This window comes from Biomphalaria glabrata, chromosome 3 (assembly GCF_947242115.1).
Source record: "Biomphalaria glabrata chromosome 3, xgBioGlab47.1, whole genome shotgun sequence".
In the NCBI taxonomy this organism is placed as follows: Eukaryota; Metazoa; Mollusca; class Gastropoda; family Planorbidae; genus Biomphalaria; species Biomphalaria glabrata.
Window position 1 is genome coordinate 52,011,701 of NC_074713.1, and position 14,435 is coordinate 52,026,135.

The 14,435-nt window shown below is 34.3% G+C and overlaps 2 long non-coding RNA genes across 3 annotated transcripts; one reads left to right on the forward strand and one right to left on the reverse strand.

Annotated features, from left to right (window-relative positions):
- Positions 1-640: 640 nt before the first annotated feature.
- Positions 641-7,441, forward strand: LOC129924959 (uncharacterized). Its single transcript, XR_008776815.1, has 2 exons — positions 641-770; positions 2,814-7,441. It is a non-coding gene; the product is annotated as an uncharacterized LOC129924959 (long non-coding RNA).
- On the reverse strand, positions 6,354-14,298 carry LOC106057234 (uncharacterized). Of its 2 annotated transcripts, none has more exons than XR_008776814.1 (2): positions 13,798-14,298; positions 6,354-8,444 (listed from the first exon to the last, which is right to left on the reverse strand). It is a non-coding gene; the product is annotated as an uncharacterized LOC106057234 (long non-coding RNA). The 2 variants fall into 2 exon arrangements; XR_001215810.2 differs by lacking the exon at positions 13,798-14,298 and adding an exon at positions 11,678-11,787.
- Between the last annotated feature and the right edge of the window lie 137 nt (positions 14,299-14,435).

Genomic DNA, 14,435 nt, shown 5'->3' on the forward strand with positions numbered 1-14,435 from the left:
AGAAACTGGAACAGACACAAAATAGAGCAATGAGATCCATAACAAACGAATATTCACATTTGACTAGAGTAACCTTTAGTAAAATCGTTAAATTTTAAAAGCCTTTAGGATAGAAGACTTAAAAGTAAAGTAGCAATTATACATAAAACACTGAACCATCAATCTTCAAATACAAAGACAAAATTTAATAAAATACTCAGAAAGACACAAAGATAAAGGCACATTTCTCGCTCCATATGCTAGGACAAATTTGTACAAGTGCTCCTTCTTCCCTAGTGCTATTAGAGCATGGAATGGGTTGCCTGAGCTAGCCAGGCATTCAAGTCATTGGTTAATATGCATGACTAAATGCATGATGCGTAGGACGTAATCATCTTCTTTTTTGAAGTAACGTCTGTATTATATAAGATAAGAAGATAAGGAAAACCAGTGACTGGGCAGAATTTAAGTCATTGGTTAATATGCATGACTAAATGCATGACGCATATGACGTAATCATCTTCTTTTATGAAGTATATAAGATAAGATAAGGCATGGACAGATATTGATGATGACACTAGCCTATAAAGAAAAAGGTATCTAAAAATATATAGATATAGTTTAGTGCAAAATGTACATGTTTTGTAATCTCTTGTAACACAAGAGTTCTAATCATTTTTAATTATATTTCCTCCATTACCAAGTTTTTAAGCTTCAGAATTTGTCTTGTAAACAACAAGCTTCTTTCAACATCCACTTGAAACTAACAACGTATATTACCCCATTGACGTGTAAGCTTTTTATCATCTCCAACTCATTCATACTTTTACCTGCGATCTAGGTCAGGCTAAGGCTTAGTAGGGCAAGTTAGGGCTTAGAGTTAGACTTAGAGTAGACTGTCACTTAGGACTTAGACTTAGACTTAGACTATTAATGTTAATAATTAGTATTAATTATTATTAGTCGACTTGGACTTGAGTTTGAGACTTAGACACTTAGTCGACTTGGACTTGACTTACTTAGTTGGGGTCTTAGTCTTAGAAAATAGACTAGTCGACAAGTACTAAATAATAATCTAGACTATGAATGATCATAAGTGACATGACTATCACTATTCACTATGCTATGTTACACTAGATTAGGATTAGGTACTCTCACAGGTGGCTATTTTGGGTCTAAAAACACATTTGACATCAAATATTATAGAGTCCTATATTATATGATATATTCTATATTATAATCTTAAAATTAAAAAAAAAAATTAAAGTCTTGAAAGACTGAGACTCTGTGACTCTCTAACTTATAATAAACTAGACTCTAGATTCTAAACTTACTCTGGCTGGGTACATCTATTAAAATCTATTCTTAGTTATAAATTCTATAACAGACTCTGACTATTGTAATGACTAAGTTGTCACTAAATTAAGAATAACAAAGACCAAAGATTAAGACTAGATCTAGAGAGTAGTGTACACCTAAGAAAATAATCTAGGACTTGATCATCCAAGATCATCAGCAAGGCAGCAGGTGTTTATTTTCTGAGGTTTCTCTCCTAGATGAACTGCTATCCCTAGCTAACGAGCTTCATCTACCCAGGTTTAGAGTTTGGAGCTCCCTATACTCGCTTTTTGCAATCATTTCCCTGGATTTCTGAGATTTTTTAGAAAATATTCTAACCACTAACGGCTTAGGACAGCACTTATAAAGCTCAACAACAGCAAAAAAAAACTGTTATTCAATGGATACCAGCTTATATAGAACTATAAGGAAATGAGAATGCTGACACACTCGCCAAGAGTGGGAGAACAAATTCACAATTAAACATTGCACTCTATCCAGAAGAAATGAAGAAACTAATAGTATATAAAATAAATTAGTAATGGACAAGCACTCATCCGAATCACAAGAAACATGATGCCTATTAAAAGCTATCCCGACAAGATCAATGTCTAATTTTTCAACTCAGAACTGGACACAACAGAATGAGACAACATATTTACCGGAAGCTCAAAATTGGAACCAGTGAAATCTGCCTATGTGCAGTGTCACCAGAGAATGCTGACCATGTCCTCCAAAACTGCTCTCTTAACCAAGAGGACGTACAAGACACTGGCCCAAAAACACCCCAATAGAAAGAAAACTATATGGAGAGCTCCCTGATTTGAAATCACTGCGCAGTTCATCTCATGTATTGGTCTAGTCATCTGAACGCTCCAACATAAAAATGAGAATGAAGAAGAAGAAGAAATATAAATGTACTTTTCTAAAATCAAAAATTTTTAGGAACTGATTTTAATTCTATCTACTATCGAAATCAATAGCTAACTCAATTTTGAAAAAAAAAATATAAATATATATATAAATTCTTCATTGAGTCTTTAAATGTGAGTTAAATCCTTTTATATATAGATATGTACATTATAATATTTGTATATGTATATATAAATGAAATCCCACTTTTTTTTTTAAATGCTAATAATAATAACTATCTTTGAAAAAAAACAACACTAAAAAGCAAAATAATTCTTAGACCCTAGGTTTCAATCTGTAACCACCATATCACTTGGCCATCATGCTACCTGTTTCGCTAATGAGATTGCAAAATATTAGCTACTTATTTACAAAAGCCATTACAATGGCCTGCAGTCAGAAGCATTAAGGTAACATAGAGGTTCAGAGAAAGAGGCTGTAGAAAGTTGGGTTAGGGACTTAAACATACTGTTGATGTTTTGTCACAAAATGCTTGATAGTGTTTCTTATGGATTAGTTTTAATTTTTAAAAATGTACTTCATTTTAATCTCAAATAATTCCTTTCACTACTGTTTATCCCCAGAAGCTGTCTCAATATGGCCAATTGTGGTTGGTTGTGGAGCATCATCTGGTTCATTCTTCTTATAGTATTTGGATGGCCAATAGGATTCATTTGTGCTGTATTCTACATTATCTTCAGTCCATGTGCAGCTTGTTGCTCGGGTTGTAATGAACTTATCAACCTTCTGGAAAGAGGCGTGAAATTGCCTCTCACTTGTTCTCAAAATATGGTGTCGGGGAAATCCATGTGTTAAGAGCAGCTTTTTACTTGGAGGCTTTTTTTTTTAATGGCCTTGAAAAGGATGCGATGAAGGTGGTTCTATTTTTATTCCATTTATTAGAAGCCTTATTTAAACATGTTCACTTCAGGTCTGATTTGTATTTACATTGAGATGGACAAAATATTAGCCTAATTAATGCTTTAATCATTTTTTTTATTACCTTCCCAAATAATTTTACATTAACTATATATTTATATACTCTACATAAGTGTATTTACTGTTTGTTATGCTAACATTAAATATTTAAACTTTTTCTAGTCCATGTTAATGAAATCACTTGTGAAATTCCCCTTGTTATACAATTGATATTCCTTTAACATTACAGCAGCAAAAGATCTGCCTAAAACTTTTTTCTTTTTTTTTTAATTTTCCTTGATTACATTTTTTTTTATCAGTTAAAGGATGATATTTAAAAAAAAAAATAATCAGGCTAGAAAAGGGTCAAATATATATATATATATATATTTTTGCTTTTTTTTTTTTTTTTTTTTTAAAGTACCGGTACCGTAGTGAGTAGTTAGATTTATATACAGGTAGAAAAGAAAGAGTTAAATAGTAGTTGTAGACATTCACTAGTCCATAGAGACAATGGAATCATTCCATCTACAAAAAAGTTTACTGTATAAAGACTATGCTTAGTTCTTTTTTTTTTCCTGACAATGTAAGATTTGAAGATCATTTCATTCATTATAAAATAATGCTGTCCATTAAGATTGTAGATCTGAAAACTCAGACCTATATATTTCTTTTTTTTTACCCACACAATTAAATGAATTTGTAAAAACTATTGTTCTAATAATAATCAACATTCTACATCTTTATTTCTGTTTTAATGCTTTGTAATATCTTCAGCCTTAGCTCACATCTCTCATTCAAAGAACAGGTCCATACATCACATTTCTGACCAGTTTTCATGTCTCTCTAAAGTTAGTCCTGGTTTAAATTACTATTCACTATAGCGTTTACTATTGACTATAAGGCTAGTCTTTGAGTCCGAAGATTAGTGAGGAATGTAGTATTTCCTGTGGCTGCGCAGTCCCAGCTGTGACCTACCTATTTTGCCACTACTAGGGCATGCAAAACCATTGTCTGCAGGTGGTCGATTTAGATTTTCTTTTCGCCGTCTGCGTTTGTCCTTGGCAAATTTTCTTTTGGTCTCAAATGTGTATCCTGTGGCCTCCAGCTGTCTCGTTCTGAGGCTGCATGCAACCAGGTGCTCTCTTCTATGTCAGCCAAGGAAAGTTGACGCCTAAGCTGGTCTTTGAAGGGTTTCTAACCTGTTTTCAAAGCTAGTCCCTCTATAAATTACTATTCACTTTGGATATAAATAGTTTTGGATTTTTTAAATTTACAAATTAATTTTACTTTTTGTCAATTATTTTCAAAGTAAAAATTTAGCTTCTTTTGTAATTTTAATTTCTAACAAATAACACATATTATTTTTGACCACATGGGGAGTTTAGGCTCAAAAATGTCTAAACATCTTGATCACTCTATATTTAGTTGAAGGTGGTGTAAAAGCTCAAGATATTGTATTTGATATTTTAAGTTTGTAAAAATGTTCATTTTGGTTAATATCAAAAACATTAGCTGTAAACCAGTTTTTTAAATTTTGATATTCTTACATTGCTTGTAATTTTATGTTTTGAACTTTTTCCCTGCTGAGGCTGTACTTTAGTGTAAATGCATTTTTTTTTATATATATTTTATACTAGTCTTTTACAAGATTACTTTTCATATAAATGTATATATATTTATAGAGATTTTTCTTCCGCTTTGGCCTTATTCAATCATATTTTTTAATGTTTATTTTTTCCTCTAATGTTTGTTTTTTTATTTTAAGAAGATTAAAAACTCACTCACTTTGTTATATCAAACTTCACTGGATTGACACTCAATTTCATCAATATTTGATCTTCAATTAAAAAAAGCACATTTTGTCAATGGATTACAGTGGCTTTTTGCAAGTAGGACTGAATGAGAACACTGGAAAACAGAAACTGCTACATCTCCTGGGTTTAAAACATTCCAATTTACATTCTAGAACCAGTATGTCAAAGTTACATATATATAATTTTGTAGCAGGCATTTAGTAGGTTTGTTCACTTGAATATTTCATTGATCACATGGAATATCTAGTATTCATAGAAAAAAAAAGTGTGTGTGGATTTAATTGTGTTTTGCTAATTTTTTTTTTTTATTTAAGAATCAGAGGCATATTGTATAACTTTTGTTTTAATAATAATAATAATCTTTATTGTCCGTATGGAAATTTGTCTTACAATTTGTGCATTACACCAAACAAAAAACATTATAACTATAAGAAACCAAAGTTTTGAGAAGCAGGCTTCTGGCTTTGTATTCTCTTTCAGAACAGCAGTTCATTGCTACGTGTCTTTCTTTCAAAAATTACTTTAATCAACTGATAGGTTCCATCTTGAACAGAAAGGTCTCTTTCTTTTTTTATTCCTAATAATTCATCTAAAATCAGCTCAGCAGGCCTATTTAATTAGAATAACCCATCCATTTTTAATGTAGTCTGTTTTGTTTGGAATAGTTGAAGCTCCATCTATTTTTTTTTTATTATTATATGTCTATTCAGTTTGAAATTACATGTCTATTGTTAACAACAAGGGATGTAATATTTTATTGATTTATGATTCAAAAAAAAAAAAGGAGGAAATGTGTTCACAACTGTGTTCCTAGTTATCATCTCAATCTATTTGTTTTTCTTTTCAAATAGCCAGACTTCTGGATATTTTTTTTTACAATACATTGCTGTTCTTTTTTTTTTTTTTTTTTTTGCCAGTTTCATGAACCTCACATTGCTTTAAATAGACAGCATTAATTCATATTTTTAATCGTGTACGCCTGCACAATACCAGCCTAATTGTATTGATCATGAGAATGTTGATTGCTTTACAACAGGCTAAGATTATGGCCTGAATAGAACCCATTACATTATTTCATTTCAATCCACAAGTATATATATATATTCCATAAGTGAGGCCAAGCTAGCAATATTTATACATTTTCGTTCCATATTTTTGTTTATTTTTACTTAACAATTGAATATTCAGAGCTTGATAAGTTCAATTAGAACATTGTGTTTGTTGAGATTTTAGGATTAGACCAGTTAATCACGTCAGTTTTTTTTTTTTTTTTTTTGGCAGATTCTTTATTTCATGACCATTTACGCCTCACGGGTACAACTTGGTAACGTTAGAGGTGATGTTTAGTAATAGAAAGTGGCTTAGGTTTACTTTTTTTTGACATTTGGATTATTTGTTGCAGTTTTTTTTTTTTTTTTTTGCTTGTTCACCTTAAATAAATAACTTTTTACTTTTTTTTATGTGTAGTACTATTACCACTCATTGAAAAATGATTTTTGTTCCAATGTACAAATATTTTTTTTACTACATCATAGATTTCTAATTGGCTTTTAACCATTTTATAATCGCCATAATAATTTTAAGATGGGGTTTTTCGTTTTTATATTGTATATGTATAATAATTTGGTATTTCATGTGCTAGTACTTGTTTATAATATAGTATAAATATATTTCTTTAGTTGTAAATTAGGTACAATAATTAAAACGACTGTTAAAAAAACATTTTCATAACAGATTTAGTTAGCTCAGAAAATAAAGCCAACTCAACATTGTATTCAATTTTAATCACCACAAACAAGATTGTGTTTTCATATTGATTCTTGACATGTGTCAATGGTAGATATCTATTTTTAGAATTATGTCAACATATACCACTTTTCATTAGAGAACAAACCTTGTCATGTTTTGACATACATTATATTTCTCAATAAGCTGTAATATTTTCAATACCTTCAGCTTTATTTGTGATTTATAATGTCTCAAGAAGTATTTTATGTAAATACTTCATCCATCATCTGGATCTATAAAAATAATCTAGCACATTTTTATCTAACTTCTCTGCATAATTTTTTTTAAATTTTCTAATCATTTCTTGGATTGCAGCTTGTTCATTATTGGACACTTTTGAAAAGAACTTTGTTGACAGTTAAATTTGGTAATTCCTGTATAGCATTTTTGTGTGCATTTTATATCTGACTGATTATCTTGAGAGTTGAGGTTTTACTGCCTGGTTCTCAGTGCACTCCAGATCTACATGTTTGTTTTTTCATTACAGTGGTAAGAGAAATTATTCCACCATCAATTATGTACATTATTTCAACATCTTGAGTAAGTGTTTGTTTTGTTCAGCTAAAAGCTATTTTATATTGAGACGTAAATTTGTATAGTATGTGTTATGCCCCATGCCAGTATATAAAATACATTAACATTTTAAACCACCATTTTACAATATGTTCAATGACAGCAAGTCATAAGATGCCAAAAATTATAAAACAAATTCTTGATATATGTTTCTGGACATTGAAAGCAGAATTGCTACTGGACATTTTAATCTTAATGTAGTTCAATCCAAAAAGTTTTTTTTTAAAATGAATGACTGTAAGAGCATGTATTATTTATCCATTATTCTTCAAGTTTGCATCTTTTATGTACTCTACCTATACATTTAAATATTTTACGATTGTAGTTTTACTTATGGTTCTCAGTTCTCAACAGCTGATGCTAAGTCTATATTGACATCAATAGACCATCAGCTTTATTATCTTCCTTCATATTTGTACTTGAAATCTATTTGATTTTTGATGCATGATTCATTAAAGCAATACTTCCATTCAACTTATTTTTCCCTCAACTTGTTATTCATAGCATAGTTTTAGATTGTTCCACTGGTATGTCTTACTTTAATGTTTCACTTCTTATCTTCTTTTTTTTTGACATTTTTTTCCCCAACCATTTAAAAAAAAAACATATTCCCTCAACTTTCTAAATACCCTGGTAAACTTAGCAAGAAAAGCATTTCTTTGGTATCAATCATGGTCTTTTATTTATTATGTTTCCCGGGCCTTATTGCACCATATCACTTCTTAAAGGTACCCCATTGACAGAATTCCAGGCTGCCTTGTATGGCAAAGCCATCCCATCTTTCAGCATGTCTATAAAACACTTCATGTCAGGAAAGATTGCATACATCGGAGTGATGAAAACATACAGGTTGGCACAGACGTAACCCACTGGCCAAGCTAGGAAGATAAGAAACAACAGCCAAATAATTGTATTCTGGTTGAACGCCATGCTGTTATTCCCCTCTAGATGAAAGGCTGTTGTTCTATTTCACTGGCGTGCTATTGTCCACTGATGTAGAATAAGAGGGGCTGGGTTCTATTTCACTGACATACTATTGTCCACTACTGATGTAGAATAAGACGGCTGTGTTCTATATCACTGGCGTGCAATTGTCCACTCAAATGTACCATTGATTTTCTAAATACAAAATAAATAAATATTAATAGTATTTTTTAAATTGAACACTCTAATAAATAAATAAATATAAACAAGAAAAACATAAAAAAATACTTTTTAAAAAAAAAAAGCTTCTATGGTGTGTATTTTATCAATTATTTTGGATCTGAATAGTCATGTAATTAAATTTGTAATAGATCTAGACTAACAACAATAAATCTGTGGGATTACAAATATTTTTATCAATTTGTTTAGCGCTATTTCATGCTTTTAGCTTTCTTAATGCGCTGTGATCCTATTTATCTGGACCACTTGGGAAAATGGGGGAGGGGTGAGAAAGAAGGGGAGATCTAGGTGAAGTTTTACTGTATTGGCTCTTTAAAGGCATTTTTTTTTAAAAGGGTGGGAGGAACAACCTGAATTTGAACTCGTGGCTCGGATCGACATACTGACCACTCAGCTAGTGATATGCCTTTTAATATAGAAGATTTTATAGTTATCTATTGTTCATTCCAAACGTACTCTTCACAGCAACGAAGTATAAAGGGGACTAATTCAGCTTATACCACCACTTCAGTCAAGTAAAATTTCTTTCCCTTGTCCAAAATACCAAACAAAATAGTCAGTTACCAATACTTAACTTAATTGATTAATTTTTTAAATTGATTCTTGTGTTGTCAGGTAAAAGGAATAATTGTGCAAAATTTCAGCTTGATCCGAGATTGGGGTGTCGGAGAAATAACGTTTGTTAACTTTTTATCAGACAGACAGAGAGTGAGTTGATGTAAGCTAAAAATATACATCTATGACTTGGTTGAAAGAGATTTAGTAACAACTAGTATAATGTGTATTAATTTCAATACATAGAGATGCACCTAGTTCTAAGTGTATAATTAGCGGCAGCAATAGTTTCAAACGATCCTCTGTAGGCCTATTGTCATGCAACACCTGAGCTCTAGTTTTTATAGATTAGTTATAGCAACAGTAAATATAAAGAAAATTAAAGTTACCCTTTCGAACCTTGCGACCTATAGGGCAGGTGATGTAAAGGATATCTGTTTCTGTGGCCCACGGTTAACGAGGGTGTCATGTGGTCAGCACAACGACAAACCGCCTTTACGTTTTCCCCCAGCTAATGAGGTACCCATTAGAGCTGGGTGGACTCAGTGGCGCCCAAATATCCCGAAATTAAAAATCCCAGTCTTCTCCAGGAATCTTCTTCTTCCTCGTTCTCATTTTTATGTTGGAGCGTTCAAATGACTAGACCAATAAATGCCTGCCTGGTCGTGCGGTTTGCGCGCTGGACTATCGTTTGGATTTATCGACGGTCGAGGGTTCAAACATTGCCCGCTCCCATCCCCCGTCGTCCTGCGGGAGGTTTGGACTAGGAAGTAAACTATCTTCAACTTTGAAGGAACATCCGAAACATGTAAAACATTTTACAAATGAGATGAACTGAGCAGTGGTTTCCAAATCAGGGAGCTCTCCATGTAATTTTCTTTCTATTGGGACCAGGAATCAAACCCAGGACATCTCTTATCTTATATAATACAGACGTTACTTCAAAAAAGAAGATGATTACGTCCTACGCGTCATGCATTTAGTCATCTGGTTCGGAAGCCAAGCGCTTTACCGATCAGCCACCGCGCCTCCTAACTAGTTGTGGGGATTTTTCTTTTTATTAGTATAAATAGACAGTGAGGTTAACGCAGCGCATGTTTTATGGTGATTATATCAAGGAACAACAACCATTTTTTAGTCATAATTGAGAAAACATAACCATATTAGATACATTTCATAGTTTCGGACAAAGGGGTGTGGTAATATCAGAGCTGGATTTACCTATCTGCAACAAAAGCTTTAGCTTATCCCCTAATAATATGCTTTGAAGATAAATCAAAGGTATGTTATGTTGGTTACAAGTGGTCACATATCTCAAATAGCTTAGAGCCATAAGTCTAAATCCAGTATTGGGTAACATCGTCCGTAAATAAAAAATAAAATTAGGCCTATAATAATTTATGCAAATAAATATCGTATTTTAAACTTTCTCAGGAGAATCTCAAGTGACATGCTTGTACATTATGTATACATTATATAAGAAAAAAGGTTATAGGGTTGTTATTACATTATTGTCAACTAAAAACCAAAGATGTGTTCAAAATGATTACCGGTGCACAAAGTATCAAATTCAACATTTTGATATTATAAGTATCAACGGTCTAGTAGAGTAATTAGACTAGATCTAGGCTATATACTTTTTTAAGTAAATCTCACTGTTTAAGTATATGATATCTCACTGATAATGTCATAATGTGATAGCCTATAGATAATGTATACCATATGCTTTTATCCTTGCGTCTCAACGCTTTGAAGAGTCACTTCGTAGTAATCTCCATTTAATCTATCGCCTGTTTAGATGTCTATAGGCTTCTTGCTTGCAAAGAAAAGAAGCCACCGACGTGTACGCTCACCTTTCTATAGCTCTGACAGCCACCTACGTGTACGCTCACCTTTCTATAGCTCTGACAGCCACCTACGTGTACGCTCACCTTTCTATAGCTCTGGCAGCCACCGACGTGTACGCTCACCTTTCTATAGCTCTGACAGCCGCCGACGTGTACGCCCACCTTTCTATGGTTTTGACAGCCACCGACGTGTACGCTCACCTTTCTAAAGCTCTGACAGCCGCCTACGTGTACGCTCACCTTTCTATAGCTTTGACAGCCGCCGACGTGTATGCTCAACTTTCTATGGCTCTGACAGCCGCCTACGTGTACGCTCACCTTTCTATAGCTTTGACAGCCGCCGACGTGTACGCTCACCTTTCTATAGCTTTGACAGCCGCCGACGTGTACGCTCACCTTTCTATGGCTCTGACATCCACCTATGTGTACGCTCACCTTTCTATAGCTCCGACAGCCGTCTACGTGCACGCTAACCTTTCTATAGCTCCGACAGCCGTCTACGTGCACGCTCACCTTTCCATAGCTCCGACAGCCGTCTACGTGCACGCTCACCTTTCTATAGCTCCGACAGCCGTCTACGTGCACGCTCACCTTTCTATAGCTCCGACAGCCGTCTACGTGCACGCTCACCTTTCTATAGCTCCGACAGCCGTCTACGTGCACGCTCACCTTTCTATAGCTCCGACAGCCGTCTACGTGCACGCTCACCTTTCTATAGCTCCGACAGCCGTCTACGTGCACGCTCACCTTTCTATAGCTCCGACAGCCGCCGACGTGTACGCTCACCTTTCTATAGCTCTGACAATCGCCACGACTTCCAAAGAAGCCATTGTTGTACGAATTTAGCTTTTCAAAAACATGGCGCTGCGCTTCCTATATTTGTGCTTTTTGGTGCATTGAATCTGCCTCACTTTGAAAGCTACCAAAGCCTGTATAAGGCCTAAAGCTTTTTTTTTTTTTTTTACAATACCTATATATATATTCAAGTCACACTTTCAAAGTGGGTGGGTGGGTGGACGCGATTCTCGAAAATGTCTCTAACGATTTTCAAAGAAATTTGACGATTGGTGAAAAGAAGTACTAGATCGTTGGCCACACTGGAAAAACTTTGACCGTTATAATTTTATAAAGTATAAAAAGAAATATATTTACATTTGGCTAGAGAACTAGAAAATTATTATCTTGAACAGACTCTACGTTTTCGGGTGTTTCCACTTGTAGGCTCTATTCATTAAGGAGTTTAATCAATTAAATGCTGCTGGCAAAAAAACAAACCCCATTAGGAAAGCTGTTTGAGAAAAACATTAAGGCCTGAATACATGTCAGCTATTGGTTTACACTCAGTATTTACAGTGGTCTCATTTTAAACATGGAACCAGGTTCCGTAAATTAGTTATAATTGGAAGTGGTAATGGATATAAGCACTTCACCGCATGTTAAAAAAAAAGTCTCTGACAGACAACTCATAGCCTTTACGCGTGGATCAGATATTGAGTACGGCGAAACTGTTATCACTGATAGGAAAAAGGCCCAGAAGGGGATTAGACAGTAAGCTTCGGGAAGGAGGGGCTCATTAACTTTGGCTGGCCAACCACCTAGGAGACATTGGAAAACGTTTCGCGGGTCAACCCTGAGGAAAAATCAGTAGCAGGTGACCATTAAGCTGCTTGCACAACACAGTGCTACACCCTGGCAGAAGCCACTGAAACCATACTGTATCGGCACTTGCCGTTCCTTAAGACACATCAGCTACGTGGAGAGAGAGGGGTGCTAAGGGGGGCATCGTTCCGACTTCGGACCATAGGTAATTCCCAGGCTTTTATCACATTTCTATGAGATATTCCATTATTTTCTAACAGATCTCCCATCTTTTTTATGTATAACAGTCTTATATAATACAGACGTTACTTCAAAAAAAGAAAATGATTACGTCCTACGCGTCATGCATTCAGTCATGCATATTAACCAATGACTTAAATTCTGCCAAGTCACTGGTTTTCCTGGCTAGCTCAGGCAACCCATTCCATGCTCTAATAGCAGTAGGGAAGAAGGAGTATTTGTACAAATTTGTCCTAGCATATGGGACGAGGAATGTGCCTTTATCTTTGTGTCTTTTTGAGTATTTTTTTTTTAAAGATTTTGTTTTTGTATTTGAAGAGTATGGTTATCTTATCTTATAGTCCTGGCTAGCTTAGGCAACCCATTCCATGCTCTAATAGCACTAGGGAAGAAGGAGTGTTTGTACAAATTTGTCCTAGCATATGGGACGAGGAATGTGCCTTTATCTTTGTGTCTTTCAGAGTATTTTATTAAATTATGTTTTTGTATTTGAAGATTATGGTTCAGTGTTTTATGTATGATTGCTACTTTACTTTTGAGCCTTCTGTCCTGAAGGCTTTCTAAATTTAGTGATTTTACTAAAGGTGTTACTCTAGTCAAATGTTTGTTTATGAATCTCACTGCTCTATTTTGTGTCTGTTCCAGTTTCTTAATGTTTTCTTGAGTTGAGGGGTCCCAAACGGAGGATGCATATTCTATTATTGGCCTAACCAAGGTTAAATAACATTTTAGTTTTATTTTCTTATTTAATTTATATAAATTTCTTTTTATAAACCCTAATGCTTTGTTTGATTTTTTTATAGTTTCATTAATGTGTGTATTCAATGACAGTTTTTCATTTATTATAACACCTAGGTATTTTGCGTTTTTAGTCTGTGTTACTGGTTTGCCATGAATAAGATAAGTGGAATTAATTTGTTTTAGTTTTTTTGTTACTCTTAACAACTGACATTTTTCTTGGTGGAAAGACATGCTCCAATTTGATTCCCATTTCTGTAATTCATCTATAGTTCTATACAATAACCATTAAGGAACGATCTAGACGTAACTACTAAAAAGATATTCACCTTAAATCGTACGGAGTGTTCAAACCGGTGTCCCGATGTGTATTGTGCGTCTGCCATCTATGGCTTTCAAAAAATCACCAGAAGCCAACAAATTGATGACGCACAATTCTGGCATGAACTGACACAGCTCCAGAAAGTCGGCAAGCTCAAAGATGTCGCTTTCCGGGAAAAGCACGGTAAGTGGCCGGACGACAACCACGAGCAGTGAGCTTACAATGCCAAAAGGCAGGGCCACGAGGAACAGCATCAGGATCCACAGCACCGTGTTGACGCTTGTGTAAATGTAAGGATGATCTTCGATGTCACGTGCGGTTGTGGTCGATGTAAGTCTACCATAGTACGCGCGACTACTCATTGTTATAACGAAAGATTGTTTGAAGTGGATGTTTCAGATTCTTCTATGAATCGAAGTTATCCATGTGTATTTATGTTCACTTCCTTTTTTTTTTTGTTTTTTTTTGTTGTTCAAAAAACAATATTTATGAATGTTCACAGATTCACAAACTATGTCTCTTGCGCATGGCGAAAAAAACTATAAATAGCTAGTTTTTTTGTGTACCCATAGACATATATATATATTTGTTATGACGTTGCCATGCGCACCGCCATCCAAGATAGTGCAGAAAGAAGGTGCGCAC